Raw genomic sequence first — 6,505 nt, 5'->3', positions numbered from 1 at the left:
GATCACCATAAACATTGCACAAATTGTCAAATGTTTCATCGAAAGTTTGATCAAAATATTGATCAAATGTTTGATCGAAAATTGATCATTGAAATAATGTTTGAATCACATTCCTCATACCATTTCCTTGTGATGATGCTATTAGATACTTAACGACATGAGTGGAAACTTGGATGCCAAGAAAACATGTTCTGGAGCAATAAAGATTCACAAGAAATATCTGAGAAAGGATATCTCTAAGTTTCTCTTATCTCTCTGGGCTGTCTTTGTGTCTCTCTTCCTGAAAGTTTTATCTTGTGTTGTGTTCTCTCTTATTGTAGGCTAAGAAATAGTATTGCTGAACGTTCATTATTCTCTTGCTTAAACCCTTGGAATCATGATAAAACTTTTTAAACGATTCCTTGGGTAGAAAGCAATCTGGAAAATCTGGAAATATTGAATTAATACTCCCAACATATACACACAAATACACGCAAGAAAAAAAACATATTTGTAAGCTGTTCATAAAATTTGGTGTTGCATTTATATATGAACAACAAGATGTTTTTTTTTGTATTTACCAAAGGGGAAAATGAAGAAGGAAATAGACTGTTCTTAAGTTCATAATGCTCATTTACTGTTGTAGAAGTTTTAAATATTTTTTATGAAGAAAAAGTGTGTGCAAATGAGTTGGAAGGATATGATCTTCTAACATATACACACTTACCAAATATAAACACCATACATTACTATGAACTGAAAAACAAAAACAAATATGCAACCCATGAATAGGAAATCAATCAATGTAATGGTATCCAAGAAATGGAAACCAAAAATTTCAAGCTATCTTAATTTTGTGTTGACATATTACTTTTTTTTTGTTAAAAATAAGGTAAATAAAATTTTTAATATATTAAAATTTTGACAAATCAATAACATGCTTAATTACCATCATTTTTACAATATGATTAGACTATATTTAGAATCATTTCAATTATGGAATTAATTTATGTCATAGCCCACCAAAAGACAAGAGCATTAACACCTAAACCTAGACAGTAACCATAAGATATGCTGAGGCAGAAAAATTCGACAACAGCTCCACCATCTACAACTACCGAATTATTATTTTTTTGGGACAAACAAGCAGTGAATGGAGAATGCATTGGAGATCCATCATGAGTGAGGAAAGCCAAAACTCACCTCCGCATGCATTAAGTAGTACAGGCAGTGGTTCCACACGAAAGGTAAAACACATCTATATAGACCATAACAAAACAAAGTAAATGTTGTTAAAAAGACAAAAGAAAATAAATAAGGTTATGAATCTATAAAACAGACAATCACATATTCACTACTAAAAATAAAAGTGAACATGCTAACCAGCATACAACCACTATGTTGCAAATTTAACTAAACTCATATTTTATTAACAGATTAGAGCCATCTCCAACACATCACATCAGTGGTGAAATTAACCAACTAGAAGATGGCATCTCAAGCCCAACTCGAACCATCATCCCACAATTTTCTATTTATGTCTATAGGATATTTCATGGTACACTCCTCTACACTCTACAAACTTCACGTATATTACTTTTAACTTTTTTTTTTAAAAAAAAAATAACAAAATGCTTGATCGTTAGGTTTAGAATGAAGTTAGGTTTAGAATGAAGCTAAAAGATTTTTAGATTTCTTCAAGTTAGTCTTATATTAAATGGTATTTCTAAAGTTAAACTGTCTACATGCTTTCTTATGATATTTTTTTGCTTTTCTAAATAAAATCACAAACTCTTCAGATTGATGTGTTGTAAATATAGCTTTGGGGGCAAAGGAGACCATCAACAAAACATTAATAAAGGGACAACATGATCTCTACCTACTTCTGAGGCTCAAAAATTTGTAAATTCTTTATAACAAATTTATCAAATGATATCATATATTATATAAACTTAAAAGGAAAATTATAAAACCACATTATCCGCGCGTAGCGCGGACACGGACCTATTATATTATATATAATGAGGCTCTTTCCTCTCTTCTCAGGGCATCCACGTATGCAAAACATTAATTTTGTGGGTCCCCATTTATTGTTCAGTTTTCGTTTTGATTTGTTCGCACGGTTTGTTGATTGGGCCAGTTATGTTAGATCTAATTGTGATTGTCGTCTGGGCTGACTTAGGCCAACCTTGCTTACATTCACTCATGCGCTAAACGTTATGTTCCGTGAATATTCCAGAATTAGGGCTTCGTCGTTGTTACCTTCCTCACATAATCAAACCGCCATATTCTGTTTTCTGATCTTAAAAAAACCGTTCCTCTTCTCATATCTACACTTCACCTTCCCGTATCTCTTGACCTCCCTTTAGGTTCGATGTCTTGCTTTAATTCACGAGTTATTGTTACTCACATCAATCCCAGATCTCGCCGCTTCCGTTTACTTCGCGTTCAATCTATATATATCAGCTTCTCGAGAGGATGATTGCCCCTCGAAATCTTTGTCAGTTTATCATTTTCTAAACTCTAGAAAGTTTGTCAGATGTGGCTTCCTCTGATGTTGTTCTCGCTCACTCCACCTTCGATGCTCTCCGACTGGGTAGATCTGCCCAGATCATTGTTGGTCGTCTCCTCCGTTTCGGGGACTCGAAAAATATCAAGAAGCAAGGTGAATTCATGGGCATCACTCTCCTCTTCCTTGACGAGAAGGTATTGTAACCATAACATTTTTTTCCTTAGATCTTAATTTTGTGACAAACCGATAATCTTAATCTTTGATCACTCACTGCAGAATTCCGTCATACATGGATTCATTCCTGCCGGTCGCGCTCCTTATTACCGTCCGTCCTTGCGAGTGGGTTCAGTTGTCAGAGTCTCCCGCTTTGAAGTTGCAAGATGTATAAATATGTACAAGATTACGGATCACCTCTGCCTCAGCTCAACCCCGGCGACTAGAGTTTTTTTTCAGCCCCGACCTTCCAGACACCAAACAATTCAAATTGAGGTAAATTTTGTTTTTAAAATTCGTCTACACAATATTTTGATGTGTGCTCAAATAAACAAACACAACATTTTTGTACAGCTTAAGTGGTCCAGGAGGTGAGCACTTCAACTGGTTGGACGACAACGCGGCAATCAGTAACAAACAACTTTGCTCGGTTGGAGATCTCAACATGTTCCTCTCCAGCTCTACCACCCAGGTATCTAATAGACTTCCAACAGATTTTTATCTCTTCCCCTTAAAACTATAATCTCAAATGGACCATCTTTAACTGGGTAAATACACAGGAAGGTTTTATCTACAAAGCCCGGATTGTTGAGGTATTGACCCAAAATGGATGGAACTATCTCTCTTGCATTCATTGCAGCAAAGAAATTGAGCAATCTGGCGCAACTCTCCACTGCAACCGATGCTTTAATTCCAATATCACCGGTGTTGTGAGGTGAAAATTCAACGATCTCATTTTTAAAAAAAAAATTACTATTGTCTACATTCAGATCAACCAAGCTATCGCTGATAACATGTACCGTGTAGAAATATTGGTTGATGATGGGAATAATTATGCCATTGTTGTGGTGTTAAACAAGGAGATGCTCAAACTCACTAAGCAAGACGCAGCTACTCTGTTTCTTAATGAGGTTATTTCAAAGCCACAAACACTTATCAAAACTGTTGCAATCACTCAGATCTCAAAAAAACTACAGGTCAATAGTGGTGGCGACGGGAAACTCCCTCAATGCATTGAGGAACTTGAAGGGCAGACATTTATTTTTCATATACATGTCTCGCCCAGCAATTCTGTCTTGCCCAGCAATTCTGCTTCTTCCCACTGCCCGTTCACAGTCTCTGCAATCAGTGGGAAGATTACTACAGAGGTATTACACTATATACTCACCTTGATGTTTTATTCCCATTCTAAGTTTTAAAAGGCACATCTGTTCCTATCCCTAGGATTTCAACAACAATGAAACCCCATATGCTGTAAGGGAATTCAGCGAAGCATCCACTTCCGCTTCTCCCATAAACACGTCAACTGTTGAAGTTGAACAAGGTGGACGCAAAGACGCACGTGAGTGAGTCTTTGAAGGAACCAAAACATCAACCCAACTCTGCTTACCACTTCTTAGCTATTTCAATATTACTATGCATTTACTCTTTCAGACTTTCTAAATTTGCTCTTTTCTCAGTTTTTTTTCCAAAAAAAAAAAACATTTCCTTCATTGTATCGCATATGAGGATCACAATTCTCAAGTTTAATAGTTTGACACGGGTTGACGTCATATTTATAATAGTTGTTTCAATTTTTATAAAAAAATGCCACAACCCATGCAGTTTTAACGTAAAGTCCACATAGTTCTCACATTACAATATTACATTCCTATAATAGCAGATATCACACGTTATACATGTCTAACTACTTAGCATTACAAAAAATCACTTCACTCTCCTTCTTCTTATACTTCTCTTCACTCTTCTTCTTCTACAACACTCCACCTCCGTCAACATTTCCGAACTACAACTGCTCAAGTGTTCACAACATCCCCGCGCGAGCGCGGGGCTCCGCCCGTAATGTATTTCAAGGTTCTTGAATTTGTAGTTTAGAAGACCAAGGAAAACGCCTAATGAAACAATCGAATATATGAAGGGTATCAAAAGATCATTAAGTATTGTACAAAAATGCCTTTGTTATTTAATTATAACATATTTAAAAAAACATATTTTAAATTAATATCAATAAAATACAACATAAAAGATAAATAGAATTGCAATCAAAGCCACCGTTTAACAATAGAGGGAGATTATATTATTGATAAGGCATTTCAAATCTTAAATATTGTCAAGGAGCTTCCATTGATACACATGAGTGATTCGATCTCCGCCAAAGCTAAACTCTTAATTTGATCTTCTGAGAAATTTAAATCTGAAAGAAAAGAATCAAATTTAAATTATAAGCATTAGCATTATAATGAAATTTAATTAGTATTACTTATCCAACTTTTTTTGGATAAAAAAGGATCTTACTTGTATTATCCATTTTTTTCCTTTCGTTGCATAATATATCTGTTGATAGTATTTTCCAAGTAGTATTCCATATGTTTTCTGGAGTTATGGTATTATTTGAAAGCAACATTGTACAAAACAGTTGACGAAGACACTTTGCTGAACACCAAAAACTTGCTTCACTTTGCTGAACACCAAAAACTTGCTTCTTTAATAGCTTCGATATATTCTTTATCATCGTCGATCGGAACCTGCAGGGGTTTGAGTTTTTCCTCAACTGAATAAGTATTGGTCAAAAGAGAAGAAGAATTTTTTTAGGTGTGTGATATCTTGCATATTTCTATTGTTTTATCCATTCATCCATGTGCATTTTGATCATATAGATTAGGATTTAGCCATGTTTAGGTTGCATTTTGCATACATGAGTCCTTATCAGGTATTGGAGTACCACATGGAGTTCTTGGAAACACTTGGAGGCATTTGGAGCTCAAAAAAGAGTGTTTAGAGTGGTCATTGGGCGAGCAAGGCATGGGAGCGACTAGTCCGGAGCGACACCACCAAGTCGCTCTGATCACCAGTCTGGAGCGACCTCACTAGAGCGACAGGAAAGAGTCGCTCGCGTATTGATCACCCGGAGACAACGGATCCGGAGCGACCTCTCGCAGCGTCACAGCGAGGTCGCTCCCGAATCATGGAATTTCAGAGAGTGAAAGATGAACACGGATGAAAGCTTTAAAGATCTTTTCTGAAGCTCAAAATTTGTGGAGACACTGGAAATTGAGTTAGCTTTCCAATGGAAGTGGTTTCAAGTCATTTGGAGATGTATTGGATAAGTTATAATCGATTTACTACAGGTGTATCAACCCTTACCGGGGACCACTGGAAAGTTGATGGGATTAACCAACTTCCCACTTTCTTCCACCCACTTTTCCTTTGCACGATTTTTCCTACTTTTCTGTATAATATTTGCTTTCTTTTTATCCAAAGAGTGGGCAAGAAACATGAGTATTGTACTGGGTAATAAAAAAAAAACTTGTCAAAACTCTCTCTCTTTGAAATATCATTGTTCTTAGTGTTCTTGAGCTGTTCTTCAATTGTTCATCATCTGTTCTTGAGTTCTAATTTCGTTTTGCTTGTTTAATCCTTGTTTATCTTTATTCTCTGTTGTATTTACTTGAATATGCTTCAATCTATTATGAGATTAGGTGTTTTCATGAAGATTAGTGAGTAGTTTCCTTAAGAATTCATGGGTTAGGGAGATTAGAGTAACTTAGTGAAGATCTATGGTGTTATTGTATTAGATCCTTGTATGAACTTGCTTGTTGAGTATTTTTAATGCTTGTTTAGTCTTGATCACTCTAAACCTGATTTCTAAACACTTCTCATCAGACATGATTAGATGAAGTGTTTGAATCAACTCAACTAAGCTCTAGTGAGATTAGCCAAGGACACTTGATGTTAAAATTGCTAGATAGTTATTGAACTTGAACTTAAAGATTGCTTGATTGAATTAAGCCAAAGACATTT

General features: G+C 35.6%; 1 long non-coding RNA gene across 1 annotated transcript; it reads left to right on the top strand.

Annotated features, from left to right (window-relative positions):
• The first annotated feature begins 229 nt into the window (after nucleotides 1-229).
• Nucleotides 230-6,160, top strand: LOC106424548. The gene is made up of 7 exons (XR_007326680.1): nucleotides 230-2,685; nucleotides 2,768-2,980; nucleotides 3,059-3,176; nucleotides 3,265-3,419; nucleotides 3,512-3,615; nucleotides 3,682-3,852; nucleotides 3,929-6,160. It is a non-coding gene; the product is annotated as an uncharacterized LOC106424548 (long non-coding RNA).
• The last annotated feature ends 345 nt before the right edge of the window (nucleotides 6,161-6,505 follow it).

Source organism: Brassica napus, chromosome C7 (assembly GCF_020379485.1).
Source record: "Brassica napus cultivar Da-Ae chromosome C7, Da-Ae, whole genome shotgun sequence".
Lineage (NCBI taxonomy): Eukaryota > Viridiplantae > Streptophyta > Magnoliopsida > Brassicales > Brassicaceae > Brassica > Brassica napus.
Note: the sequence above shows the minus strand (reverse complement) of the source record. Positions and strands in the feature narration are given on the sequence as shown.